Below are 15,133 nucleotides of genomic sequence, written 5' to 3'. Positions count from 1 at the left end.
AGATTATCATTTACTAGCATCCTCTCCATAGCAGGGCAGACCCGGTGTGGGAGGCGATTTCATGCCTGGGCACTAGAGCATGTGTGGGAGCAAAAAATCATCCAAGGGGCCAATATTGGGGACACACCTCTCGGGGCCGCGGAGAAAGAGCAGAGAGTGTGGCTTATCATTTTCAAGGACAACTGTCCTGACACTGGCAGGAAGAGGTCAGCCCAGGGATCCAGTGGGAAGGGGAGGGGGGCATTTACTCTTCTGAGCTTGTTCCATCCTCATTTCCTTGAAGTAGAAACAGAGAGCCCTGCCTAGCAGTCGAACTAAAATATAGGCAGTGGGTGTTTTACACACATCATGTACTAGATCACACCCAAGAAATGTGCTGGCCTGCATATGTACAAAAATGGTACACTAGACACTACACACTACAGAAGTACTGGTTGCAGGGTGGGCGGGGTGGCCGGGACCTGGGGAAGGTGATTTACTGGGACCAGAGAGGGCAGCAAGGGGATGAAAGGGCTACCATAAGAAACCCGCCTAGCCTCTAGCAGGAGCATAACTGGGTATATTCTGGAAAGTTCCTTGGCATTACCTAGGAAAGCAAAGAGACACATATTGTACAACTGGGAGGGGCACCTGTTCTCCCAGGTGTCTACCGTAGAGAAATCTCTGCATCTGTGCACCTGGGGACGTGGATGGGATATGCCTACAAGCTTTGTGGCAGCAGAGAACTAGAAGCCACCCAAAGGTGCACCAAGTGTAGAACAGATGGGCACGAGCGCTAGACACGGCTCGACGTGATGGGCTCTTATACAGCAGTGAAATGAACGGACTGAGGGTACATGGGACAACATGATGAAGCCCCAACACATAATGCAGAGTGAAAGAAAAAATGCAGAAGGCTTTGGACAGCAGAAGTCCATTCACAATGACTTAAGACAAACAAAACCAAGCAATATACTGTTTAGAGACATAATATTTAGATTTTATGAGAAGCAAGGGAATGATTAATGGTTAAAATCAGAAAACAGGTGTCTCATAGGGAAGGACAAAGTGGGAAGCCATTTGGAGGGAGCACCAAAAGCCTTTAATACACTGGCCATTTCCCATTGGTTAAGCTGGGTGGGGAACATGCGGGTGCTCATTTTTCATCATTATCCTCTACACTGTGTTCATAGGTTTCAGATTTCTTTTTTGCATGGTGAATTTTGCAGTAACTAAAATCATTTCCTTTTATTCTTTAAGATAATAAACATGGTCATCCAGGTGACCTGGTGGACAGCTGGAGCCTTCTGCACTTCCTCCTTTAGAGCCAGAAAGTGTTTCATGCTCTGAGGTTGTGATGGTTAATTTTGTGCGTCAACTTGACTGGGTCACGGGGTGCCCTGACATTTGTCAAACAGTATTCTGGTGTCTCTTGAAATGTTCCTGGATGAGATTAACATTTGAATTGGTAGAGAATGTGTAAAGTGGCTCTTCTTAAAGTGGGTGGGCCTCATCTAATCAGTTGAAGACCTAAATAGAACAAAAGGACCCAGTAGGAGGAACTTCTCCTGCTTGATTGTCTTTGAGCTGGGACATCAGCCTCCCCGGGCCTTTGAATTCAAACCGTAACACTGGTTCTTCCTGGGTCTTGAGCTTGCTTGCCTTTGTACTGAAACTTAACCCATGGGCTCTCCTGAGTCTCCTGGTTGCTGACTCACCCTGCAGATCTTAAGACTTGCCAGCCTCCATAATCACATAACCCAATTCCTTAGAATAAATCTCTTTTTATCTATACCCGTCTATCATCAATCTATCATCTTTCTTACTGTTTCTTTTTCTCTGGAGAAATGATTGGGGCCGATATCCAGAAAGGCTCCCAAACAGGAATCCAGGAAGGTGGGAGGGGTGGCTGCAAAGTGAAATGTCTGTATGCCCATTCCTCTGGGCGCATAAACCCCTGAAAGGGCTGGGTCAGGTCGTGCGATCAAGTCTAAATTTGCAACACAGCATATGCAAGCAGACGTGTGTGCAAAGAAAACAGAGACGATCACTGGAAACTAGGGGAATTAATGCAGCATGAATCCATGCACAAAGGAATGAATGAATGTCATAAAGCAAAATTTCATTTCATTCACAGCTTTGATATACTACACAGGCTCCAAGCGGGATCTTACCCTGTAGCTCGGCTAGGCAAAGCTTCCAGGTGGATCTATTTGGCTTTCTTTTTCCTAGTACAGTTTTAAACTATGCATGATACACATACAGAAAAGTGCACAGACCTTAAATGTACAGCTTGATAAATGTTCGCATGCTTAGCCAGCATCAAGATCAAGAAACAGAACCTTCCAGAGCCCCAGGAGGCCCTCCTTCACTTACTATCCTTCCTCCCACACCCCGACCCCCAAACCATTATCCTGGCTTCTACACCTGAGGTGAGTTCCACATGTTTGTAGATTTTACAAATGGAATACAAATACAATCATACACGTCCTCTTTTGAGTCTGTCTGGTTTTCCCCCCTCAGTGGTAACATTGATGAAATTCGCCTGTGTTGTTGTGTAGCTGCGGCTCATTTATTCTTATTAAGAACAGCATCCCATTACACAAACAAGACCCACAATGTAGATCTCTACGTACAGGCGATGGACATTTGGGTTGCTTCCAGTTTGAAGCCATTATGCTGCTCTGAACATTCTTGTACATGTCTGCTTTGCACTTTCCCCCATGTTTTATATAAAATTTTTCAACATACAGCAAAAAAAAAAAAAATGTACAGTGAGCACCGGTACGCACACACACCTTCTAAATTCCACTGTTAACACGTTACTATGCTTCTTCATCAAATATCTATCCATCTCCCTTTTTGGGTGTCTTTCAAAGTAAATTGCAAGTATTATTACACTTCCCCTTAAATACTGCAGCATGCATACACCAATGTTTGTTTGCAATTTTTTTTCTAGAGTTCAATGTTTGTTTGTAATTTTTTGCTTTAGACATAAAGCTTCTATGTGTGTGATTTTGCATTGGCTACCTACCCCCAGAGGAGGAACTGCTGGGGCGTATGGGGTGCACACGTGAACCTGTTTATTAGTGTTAAATAGTTTCTCAGAGGGGCCATGTCTGCTTGCTTGTTTGTGAGTGCCAGAGAGATCGCCTCTTTTCCCCTGCTGACTCCATAGCCCAGCCCCTGCATGAAGCCATGAGAAAGTACAAGTACTTTGGGGGACAGCCCTGTTGTCCCAGAAGAGAAGCTCTGAAGACTTGGTTCCCCACACTGTCTGTGACTCCGGACAAGTTATGTCACCTGCTGGCCTCGTTGTCTCACCTCTAAATCAAGTGATGGGTTCAGCTGAACTTTCTGGCCTTTGGAGATGTAATAAACGCCTTACGTGGACTCAAGCTTTTCTAGCATTGCACTTCTGAGCTCGCAATATTTTTGTTAAACATCATAATCTGCAATCCCATCATTCGGTAATATCGTATGAAATTTATTTTTCACAATTCTGCTGAAGTGCAGGCTGATCGCATAAGCAGCATCCTTGTATTGGAGTTTGTCCTTTATTAAACACTAAATTCTACAAAAATAAAAAAATAAAAAATGAAATCCACTGCTTTCTCTGCTCTGGACAGACATCTTATCCAAGTACCAGTTGTCTCTTTGTGGGGGGTCTTGTTCCTTGTTGTCTCTTTGGCTAGACTTCGAGCCCCAAGAGGGCAAGCTGCTGAGTGTCCACCTCCAAGCACGATGCCTGGCACGGACAGGGCAGGCACTGGGAGAAGTGTGGGGAATGAATGAGTGGGTACTGCGGAGGGACCTGGCATCTCCCCGTCTCTGCAGGGCAGGGAATGGATCGCCACGGTTGGTCTAAAGAGACGCAATTAGCACTGCCCTTAAAAGCAAAGGCCCATCATCACAGTCACTCAAGCAAAACAAAGTGCCTGTCACTGAGGCAGCTTGGTTTCAAGGCTTAATTTAGCCTCTTCCCTGAGTTAACCCGAGATAGCTCTGACTCAGGAGGAAGTGGAGGGGAATAATCAGGTCGGCTGTGTTTACTTTCTGAGGCCTCTGCAGCAGACCAAGGACCCAGGAGAGAGGCCTTCTCTGCCCCACGGAACCTATACCCCAAGGCCTGTCTCTACAGTGCTTGATTCATCAGCCTGAAGCTCCCTGAAGGAACCATGCTAGCAGCATAGCTGCATTCCCAAGTGTCTGGAACATTCTTTTCTTTGGAAAAAGTTGTCTGGCTGGAGTGTGAGGATAGAGAGCAGGAGGTGAGCTTGGAAGCCACAGCAGCAATAGATGTAGGAGGGGAAACAAAATCAAAGAAAGAAAGTAAAGGCTGATTCTGAGCAGTGAGTGACATGAAGCTTGCTGCTCAGGATACCTTCACTCCCTCCCTCCCTCTGTCACTCCCTCCCTCTGTCACTCCCTCCCTCCCTCCATCACTTCCTCCCTCCTGCCAGGGACTGGGTGGAAGGGGAATGGGAAGTGACTGCTGATGGGAAAGGCACTTCTTTGAGGGGGTGATACAAATGTTCTAAAACAGATTTTGGTGATAGTTGCACAACTCTGTGTAGATACTAAAACCACTAAATCACGTACTTTAAACAGGTGAAGTTTGTGGTTTGCAGACTATATCTTAATGACTTATTTAAGATAATTTACTGAAAATGTAAAGATATCTCAAAAGCCTATTTTATTTTATTCTTCTAAAGATTTATTTATGTATGAGAGAGAGAGAGAGAGCACTCACACACATACAGGTGCACGTAAGCAGGAGAGGCAGAGGCAGAGGGAGAGAATCTCAAGCAAACTTTCCGCTGAGCACAGAGCCTGAGGTGGGGCTTGATCTTATGACCCTGAGATCACAACCTGAGCTGAAATAAAGAGTTAGATGCCCAACTGACTGAGCCAACCAGGCACCCCAGAAAAGTCTATTTTAAAATGTCAGTATTTTTGCAATAGTATCTGAAAGACAAAATATCTAGAAATAAATCTAACAAAAATGTGTAAAATCTTTATAAAGAATATCAGAAAACTTTACTAACAGACATAAAATCAGACCAACATAAAAAGGGAGATGGGGTGCCCGGCTTGCTCAGTTGGTGGAGCATGAAACTCTTGATCCTGGGGTTGTGATTTTGAGCCCCATGCTGAATGTAGAGATTACTTAAAAATAGAATATTTAAAAAAGGTGTGTGGGGAGAGATATACCATCTTCATGAAGTGTAAGATACCATAGCCTAAAGATTGGCAAGATCTAACAGATCTAACAAACCACCCAACGCTGCCAACTTGAGACTCTGAAGCAGGAGAACAGGCTGGTTGCTGTAACTCTGGAAAACAGGATGACATCACCTTGCAAAGCTGAATATACGCAGACCCCGGTGACCCGCCATCCCACCTCTGGGTACTCACCCTGAATACACCTGCAGCCACGTACCAGGTTATGCAGTCCAGAACATTCATGCACAGAGTGAGCAACATGCTGGAGACGACACAAATGTCCATCCCCAGTGGTCTGGACCTACTGTTCTATTTCATTCATGGGAGTAACATACAGCAGCAAACAAGCCAGAAGATGCACGCATGGATCGTTAAGGCAGCACTGCACAAGAAGGCACGCCGCCAAAGTCCACACGAAGGGTGTTTCCCTTTATAGGAAGTTCAGAAACATGGAAAATCCAACAATATGGTGTCCAGAGATATAAATGTGATAAAATTACAAGGAAAGGCAAGAGAATCATAAACACAAAGGCAGGGCAGCCAGCACTACTGAGTGGAGGGTGACAACCGATGAGGCCAGGGAGGGGTGCTCAGGGAACCCCAGGACTACTGGTAACAGTTCTTAAGCTGGATAGTGGACACATGTATGTTTGTTCTTTATACATTACATTTTATAAAGATGCTTCTGTTAACTAACAATTAATAAATCACTTAACAAATTAAGTATTACAGCAGAATGATTGATAATAAAACAATAGTGATAAAAACAAAAAATTAATCACAACTACAGGAGTCTAAAGACTGGGGGCACTGAATGCCGTGCTAAGGACCAGAAGCAGCTCTGCTTTCTGTAACCAGGAAGGGGGCCGTCCTCACTGCAGAGGTGACAGACAGCTTTTTGAGCACGGTTTCCAGCACGCGGGTCCTCTGCTGGGCTGCTTCTGAATAACACACCTGATGTTCTCATTCATTTGGGGAATATAAATAATAGTGAAAGGGAAAATAAGGGAAGGGAGAAGAAATGTGTGGGAAATATCAGAAAGGGAGACAGAACGTAAAGACTGCTAACTCTGGGAAACGAACTAGGGGTGGTAGAAGGGGAGGAGGGCGGGGGGTGGGAGTGAATGGGTGACGGGCACTGGGTGTTATTCTGTATGTTAGTAAATTGAACACCAATAAAAAAAAAAAAAACAAAAACAAAAAAAAAAAAAAAAAAAAAAAAAACCACACCTGAGGGGTTGTCGAAGTTTGCCTAATTGGGACACAGGGCCTTGGGGAAAAAAAAGCCACAAAATACACAGTGCTGGGTGCGGCCTGGGGCGGGGCGGGGGGAGCCTGGACAGAAGTCAAGGGCTCAGTGTGGCCCCTGGAGTCACGGTAGGTCAGGGCCAGCAGGCACTGCAGCCCTGTGTCCATGCATTTTCTTTTCTTTTTTCTTTTTTCTTTCCTTCTCTTTTCTCTTTTCTTTCTTTCTTTCTTTCTTTCTTTCTTTCTTTCTTTCTTTCTTTCTTTCTTTCTTCTTTCTTTCTTTCTCTCTTTCCTTCCTTCCTTTCTTTTCTTTTTTTCTTTTCTTTCTTTCTTTCTTTCTTTTTTCTTTCTTTCTTTCTCTTTCTTTCTTTCTTTCTTTCTTTCTTTCCTTTCTTTTCTTTTCTTTTCTTTTCTTTTCTTTTCTTTTCTTTTCTTTTCTTTTCTTTCTTTTTTAAGACTTTATTTAATCATGAGAGACACAGAGGCAGAGACACAGACAGAGGGATAAGGAGGCTCCCGGTAGTAGGGAGCCCTATGTGGGACTCAATCCCAGGACCCCAGGATCACAACCTGAGCCAAAGGCAGATGCTCAACGACTGAGCCACCCAGCTGCTCCCATGCCCTTCTTTTGATAATGTCTCCATCCAGGCTGCGCCCATCAGACGCCCGTGGAGCCCAACCTGGGGTAGGGAGCTAAGGGCGGAGTGGCTGTAAATGTCAGGTCATCGTGCCACGGCTCCAGAATGAGCCTCCGTGGGCTGCTGCCACCTGGGTGCCTGGAGCCAACCTGATTTCCGTCCTTTTTCAGATGCTGTTCGCCATCCCTTTGATTCCACGAAGAACCTTCTACAACTACCCTGAAAAACAGCGTGGTTTCTCTGAAAGCAGTCAGAACCTGTTTCGCATCAGTATCTGCCACTTACAACCAAGGAACTTTTTTTTTTTCTTTTTTTACTGGCACAGAAGACACATCAGGATGTATCTTGCTTGCTTCCTCATTTGACCTTTGCATCCCCCCCCCCCCCCCAAGAGGAGCTCCACTAAATGCTTCCTGAATCCCTCCTGCTGCTCCGGGACTTAGCGCTGTCAGGATGGCTCATTCTACCCACCGACAGCTCTGGTTTAAAACGCTGCAGCCTGCACCCACTGAGCCCCGGGTCTACCTGGGTGCTCAACAAAAACACACCCTCATTGTCTTCTGCTGAGCAACACTCAGGTTTTGAAAAACACATGCAGTGAGACAAATGACGACTCTGGCATCAAATACATCAGGGATCCAATCCGGGCTCCGGGGCTCCCCAGCTGTGGGACCAGGCAAGCCTGAGACCCGGTCTCCTCATCTATAAAGTGGAAGGAATCATTAGCTTGCAGGGTTAGAGAAAATGGCTGTAAACTACCCAGCTGCTTTTTGCCAGCCAAGCACTCCGTTAGGCCCCTGTCCCTGGGGCCCCTCCCAATCATGATCCCCATCCTGGAAAGGCCTCTCCTAAAAATCCCAGCATGTGTAAAGAAAATACTACTCCACGAAAGGCTTCCCCATCCCGAAGGGGACGGGCCACCCCCTCCCTCATTCTGAAGCAGCATGCCCATTGATCCTACCAAGAGCCACATCAGCTTTGGGCCCATTGATCCTGCCAAGAGCCACATCAGCTTTGGGGCCGCCACGTGGTGCTGTGGATTCATGACGCTTCCTGTCGGAGGGAAGTGAATGTGTTTCAAACCCCAAAACAAGGCTATCTGGAATGTGTTGCACTTCTGCTGGCTGACTTCTGCCCACTGTGCCACAGTTTTTTTTTTTTTTAAGATTTTATTTATCTACTTGAGAGAACAAGAGAGAGCACAAGCAGAGGGAGTGGCAGAGGGAGAAGCAGACTCCCCGCTGAGCAGGGAGCCCAACGTGGGGCTTGATGCCAGGACCCAGGGATCATGAGATCCCAGGATTGTGACCCGAGCCGAAGGCAGATACTGAACCGACTGAACCCTCCAGAGCCCCCTCAACCCTTGGAGATCATCTTGGCTTTAGATGAACCTGCCTTCCCACAGTCCCTTCCCTTCAGATAATCTACAAACTGGCTGTGCATGGCCTTCCTCTGGCATCTAGAGGACTCCCTCCGGATTTCTGATCAGGTGTCCACTTTACACTAACTTGTTAGTTAGCAAGCTCCTGATGCCATCACTCTGTTGTCTGTCTTCTCCTCCTGCCCCCATGCCTCTATCTTCTCGATGAGATGCTGTGAAGTCCAGCTAGGCCTTCTAGGTCCCCTGGGCAGGGATGGACATGGCCAAGGGATGTCCTGTTTCAGGAATCCACGCAGGGTCCTGGCACCATCTCCATCCTCTACTGGCCTGTGGGGTCCCCTCCTTGCTACTTCTCCACACCAACTTCCCAAAACCATACTTAGTAAGAGCCAAAGAGCTTCCTTCAACAAGCTCATTGGTCTTCAACAACTCAATGGTCAATAGGAAACAGAAGGCGAAAAAATCATGGGATTTTCACCTACTGAACACAGCACAGCAGTTAAACGTGATGGTGATGAAGCCCGAGTGGCACAGAGGAGGATGCCCACACTCTGAGAAGGGGAAAAAAAACACAGGCTAACGTTTGGGTTCACTTAGGGTTCGAAATAATGTTGTTAAAGCCTCACTTGTACAGGAGAAAATGCCTGGGGGTGAAAATCCAGAAATCTTCTAGAAAGCAGTTAATGGTATTATCCTATATGTTCAAAGCAGAACATAGGAAATCTTCCTAGTTTTATGTACTTCCTCTCCCCTACAATCCTTGGAAAACCTCACCATCTCAGGGACGAGAACAAAGCGTCCACTGCCAGCATGCTAGGGGACATGTGTGTGTCACCTCTCACTGCTCGAGAAGTGGGAATGCGAGCTGGCAAAGGGGCGCTGCCACGGTGAGAAGGTTCCAACGGCCCATCCGTAACTGCCTGTCCTCCAGGAAGAAAGGAGTCAGCGTTGGTTTCACCAAATTCTAGTAGAAACTTATTTTTCAATATAATGCCAGCCTGGGGGCTTCTGGGTGGCGCAGTTGGGTTAAGCGTCTGGCTTTTGATTTTTGGCTCAAGTCGTGATCTCAGGGTTGTGGGATCGTGATTCCGGGGTCCTGGGATCAAGTCCCGCTCGGGCTCCCTGCAGGGAGCCTGCTTCTCCCTCTGCCTGTGTCTCTGCCTCTCTCTCTGTGTCTCTCAAGAATAAGTAAATAAAATCTTTAAAAACAAAAAAAGACTTAGAATTTATCCAGTAGGCGCGACACACGTCCACGAAGCTCATTTCGTGTTTCTCTCCTCAGTGGTACAGGTACACGTGTGTACTCTTCTGGATGCCTCAGATACCTCGTCCTAAATGTAAAGAGCCCATTTAACTCCTGAAATCAGGCCACACTAGGTAAACATTAGTGACCTGCTCTCCCAAAAGGGACATTTGGCTTGGGTGGTCTCCAGCTCTGCTCCCATTCCACAGAAAGGGAATGCCTTCTGGGGCCCCCAGAAATCCGCTGGGAGCCTCCCTGCAAGGGACAGGTACCCTGCACCGGGGTGAGGTCCTCTGCTGGCACTGGGCTGGTCTCCAGAGGACAAATTCCTCTGCATGTGCCCGTGCCCAGCCTGGGTGGTCACAGAATGGCCTGGGTGCCACGGGCTGGCTACTCAAGGGGGTGGCAGCCAGGATAGCCCTGGGGACCAGGTTTTACTCCCACGAGTCTCAAAGCATCACTGAAGAGAAAGGACATTGGTAAAGCACTTAATTTGCTCAACAGAAGTTCATGATTCTTCTTATCGACAAGTTGAGTGCAATCTGTCGTGAATTGCTGAGATGATGCTGGATCTGCCTGGGCAGGCGAGGCCTCTGTCGTGTGGAGGAACATAGCTGCTTCTCCAGCTACGTGTGGCCCTAACACTCATGGCTGCCTGCCCTCGAGGGTCCCCCACACCCCATCCAACCACCTTCCCACCCCCCGCCCCCACTGAGCTTCTGCCGCAGTGCCTTTGCTCACGCTCCCTTCTTGGCTGGGACAACCGCTGCTCATCCTTCCAGGCTCAGCTCAGTTGACAGCATCTCCAGGGACCCCCCCTTTTGATGTCAGGAAGCTGCCTGCAGGCTGCATCTGAGCATCTCCTGCCTGATTCTGTAACTATCCCTTTATCTGGAGCCTTCCACACTGAGCTCCTCAAGGAGGGACAGGCCTGGGTTGGAGTCATCTCCATGTCCCCCTGCCCCTGTGCATGGAGTACCAATGGTGCTTGGTGTACTGGGTAAGTGAAAGAATGAAAAGTCAGGCCACAAGTGAGCCTGGGGATGGAGCCCAGTTTCCAGGTCAGGGGAGGGCAGGTCATGGGAGGCAGTGAAGTGCATGGTAGGAACAGTCCAGCCCACCTGGAAGGACCCCACTAGAAAGACAAGTAGTGAGGGGAACCTTCATTGAATGTGTATGCCCTCTTTCCTGACTCTCCAAGCAGGGGTCAGCCAGGATGTGCAGATTGGGCTAGTGAATGGGTAGGGGTGGGTGGGGAGGCAAGGTGGGGGAAGCAAGGGGTCATCGGCCGTGAGGTCAGTTCAGAGGCACCGCTCCTGCCCCAGCAGCTACCAGCCTCTTCCTTCTCCTGCACGCAAATGTCACACTCAGAGCCCTGGACAGAGGGGGGGCCCACCTTCCTGCTCTGCTCCTACCTGCAAAAGAGCCTGGGTAAATCTCTCTAGACTCATTTTTCCATGTGACCAGTGAGAGCAGGGACCCAGATGGTAAGGTACAAGGGCCTTGGGAGACTTGAAGTCTGGTGGAAAGGAAGCCCAGTTCACTGAGTGTGGAATAAAAAAAGTTTAAACATTGATACAAAGAGAATAAACAGCACCCTATACTAACACTTAAGGGTAAATTAATCAGTATTTCCCTTGCTCAGATGTGAACACATTTTTTTAGTTCTTGGAAAACTTAATTTTATTAGCCTAGATTTCCCCAAGGAGCACGAGTCATGAGGTAGCTCTGTGGCAAGACTGCTTAAACCAAGCAATGAAAACGAGACTCGGGCCTGTGGTCTGGTCCTCCAGGCCCACCGGTAATGTCACACCCACCTGCTACGCACCCACGAGGCCATGCACCCCACTTGCCAGTAGACTCCATCCCCAACTCCCAGGACAAGCAGGAAAAACAGAAGGAGCCTGGGGCTCTGAAAAGCTAGATTTGGGTTCCTATTTGGCCCCCCGTGAGAGGTGTCACTGAAACCCATGATCCCCACCCACCATCAGTCCACATCTGTAATTGCCTCAAGATGGACACAAATTGTTGACTTTCAACAAGAAACAAATATTTTTCCAACAGTTGAGCAAAAAGTTTACTGCAAGGCGATTGGGCAATACCTAATAAAATTACATATGCCTTGGCTCACCTACATAGCAACCCCAACTCCCCCCGGACTCTGCCACGAAGATAACCCCCAGCTCTACAACAACATACTCGCAAGTTTATTCACTGAAGCATCATCTGTAAACACAAGAAAATGGCAAGCAAGCTAAATGCCTAGACATTGGGGGGGGGGGGTGCCCTAATAAACTCTGGTGCTTGCACACAATGGAGCACTCTGCAGCTGTAAAGAAGGCAGGCATGATGTGAACAGACTTGAAGAAAGTTCCATGACATACTATTTACCCCATCAGAAAAGCAAAGAGTGAAGAATATTTACAGTATGCTTCCATCCACGTAAGAAAGGGAGACAAAAATCTATAACCTGCTCTTTGTACAGCAAGAGTCAATTAGTTATGGGATGGACTGGCTCCCTAGAGGAGGTGAGTGATAAAGACTTGGACAGAGGAGGGGACAGGATTAGGATGGAAGGGACAGAGGGAGTGCTGCTTCTCAGAGTATAGTTTTCAGTACAGATCTGACTAGAAGCAATATAATGTTCAGGTACCTTGTTGAGTGTCTGCCTTTGACTCAGGTCATGACCCCGGGATCCTGGGATCCCGTCCAGCATCAGGCTCCCCATGGAAAACCTGCTTCTCCCTCTGCCTATGTCTCTGCCTCTCTCAGTGTGTCTCTCATGAATAAATAAAAATCTTTTTTTTAAAAAAAGCAATAGAATGTTCATCTGATCTTCATATACCCCCACATGCAAAATGATGATAACCAATCAAAGGTGAGGGGAAACCCCAAGTGAAGTATAAACACCAACAAATGGACCAAACCATTACAAATACATGGTGTATCCACACAGAAAGGCGTGGGAAAGAAAAACACTCAACTAAGAGACTTTGGAAGTAGAACCCTGACCCAACAGTGGAAGGCCAAAGACAAAACACTGAACAGAGATGCTCTCACCAGCAGGGAAAGCGTTTGTCACAGTGGTGTAGGCCAGCAATGTGTGGGGGAACTCACGCGTATTTGAATTAAGTGAATATACTTCAGCTACTGAGCGCTGGTCTCTCCCTGTTGGAGAAGGAAGTTGTAAATACAGAAAGGGGGGAAGGCAAACCTGGAGCTCCTGCTGTTGGACTGGAATTTGAGATCTCAGCCCAGACTCGTGGTTCTCAATGTATGTTCAGGTAGGAAGACATAGAGACACACATGATGTGTTAGTACACACCCATGTCATCACAGCTCTGTCCCCTGAAGGGGCCTGAGAGCAGTGATGCCCCAGGAGCAATGAGCACACCGGTTCCCAGACCTTGGTTTCTATGCACCACGCTCCAGTGACAGGACCCAGGGCTCCCTAGAGGGGTGGCTGACTGGGGTCTGGGGGAAGGGAAAATACAGATGAGCCTTGGACAGCTTGTGATTTGAGAAAGCAAGGAAGTATCCTCCGAAAAGACAAGGAGACATGGGCTGGCCACATTCACAAGCACTAAACTGAAAGAGAATCTAATATTAGGCCAAGCCTGGAATAATCTGATCCAGAACATAAATAACCATTGTATCAGATTGTAATTCATAGAAAAAAGTAAATACCCAGGAGTCTATCCTGATCTGCATAAGTAATCATAAACACATATATGGGGGAGAAGGGCTAGTTCTTTCTTCCAGCAGAATTCTAAGCAGTAAGTGTGGAAGGAAAGCAGGAAATACAAAAATCACCATCAGGCAAACGTCACAGCAACAACAGTTGGAAGCAAGACCCACCAACAGATGCTAAAACGAATGGGTGGAGGTTTAAGGAGAAACAGGATTTACAAAAGTAACTTCTTCCCCCAGGAATTTGTAACCACTGAGGAAAGATGGGAACTTCATGGTGGAGGAGCCTGGCAGATGCAATGGTGGCCAGGGAAGGGTCAACATCACCAGCAACAGGACATGGACACCAGGACTCCCCAACAGGAGGCGTGAGCGGGACACGTCACCTCTGTGGGGTTCTTGCTGAAAATGCATACCCTCGGGCTACTCCTGGCGAAACCTCAGACAAACCCAAACTGAGGGACAGTCGATATGAAATAATGGATGAGCACTTTCCAGCAGCACCGGGGGCATGAGAGGCCAGGAAAGAACAAGCAGCCCTTTCAGGCAGAAGGGAGCCAGGAGACCTGGGTGACGCATTGTGGGGCCCGATGGGGTCCTGGGGAGGAAAGGGACACGAGTGGAAACCTGGATGAACAAGGCATGTGGTTGAGTCTGTCATGCCAGACGGGGCTCCCTTTCTGGGTTTGCTGACCACAGTCTGGTCGTCCAAGCTTAGGATGTGCAGACAAGCTGGGTGAGGGGAACCTTCTGAACTATTTCTGCAACTTTCAAGTCTAAATTGGTGTGTTTGTTCAGGGAAAAAAAGATGTAAGGTGTGTTTCATAAACACGCCAACACCCCAGGCCCTTGCCAGGCCCTACTTAGGATCTACTTCAGTGTGAATCCTTTGTAGGGCTGGAAGGGGGACAGATGCTCAAGGGTCTTAGATTTGAACCAGAGCCTCCAGGGGTGTTTGGTCACAGGCTTCAGGTCAATGCTTGGCTACAGAGATCTCTGGAACTGAAGGGAACTTCTGTAACATTCTGTCCAATGTCGTGAGCCAAGACTGGAGTCCTGAGGGGGAGGGGTCTGTAGTTAGACCCTGTGGGGTTCTCTCCAATTCCTGGACCCCTATGCAGACCTTGCCCACACTGGTTCTCAGAAACAATTAAGATCTGAGGCCACCGTCTCTCAGGAGTGGAGTCTCAAGGGTCCTGGGTTCCAGTCACCTCAGATTCTGTGTTTCAGGGCTAATACCCAGGCTTTGTCAGCAGACATATGTGGCTTTCTTCCTAGGACCAGGCTTCCGGCTGTGCAGGCTGTGAGTTCCTACCCCAGAAACCTGCACCTTAGCTCAGTCTATCTTTTGGCATGTCCCCCACTGCCCGGTGCCCTGTGGATCCTAAGAATCAACTGCTTGTCTGGCCTCCGTCTGTGTGCCAGACATTGTCCCGGCTTCCAAAAGAGGTAGGTCCCAGTCTAAGCCAATCACCTAGGCCATGCGGCCTGTCTCCAGGTACGTCAGGTAAGGCTCCAGACCTGAGAGCCTCTAAGGGATGGAGCAGAACCTAGGTTACACAGGAATACGCTGCCAAACGCTTTCAGATCCCACAGAGCCTGCCCAACCCTCCTCTCTAGCTGTGATCACCGAGGACAACACATCTTCTGACACTTGCTCCCATCAAGAGCAGGCATCTGCGTCCCCTCCCTCTGGGTGACAGCACACAGTGGCAGTGGCCCTGGGTG

The 15,133-nt window shown here is 48.0% G+C and overlaps 1 long non-coding RNA gene across 2 annotated transcripts in view; it reads right to left on the bottom strand.

The window, feature by feature from the left end:
• Window positions 1-15,133, bottom strand: part of LOC118355493 (uncharacterized) — a 48,044-nt gene that overhangs the window by 2,279 nt on the left and 30,632 nt on the right. The window lies entirely within an intron of this gene.

The sequence above is a fragment of the Canis lupus genome, chromosome 8 (assembly GCF_003254725.2).
Source record: "Canis lupus dingo isolate Sandy chromosome 8, ASM325472v2, whole genome shotgun sequence".
In the NCBI taxonomy this organism is placed as follows: Eukaryota; Metazoa; Chordata; class Mammalia; order Carnivora; family Canidae; genus Canis; species Canis lupus.
This window is presented reverse-complemented; position numbering and strand designations above follow the sequence as displayed.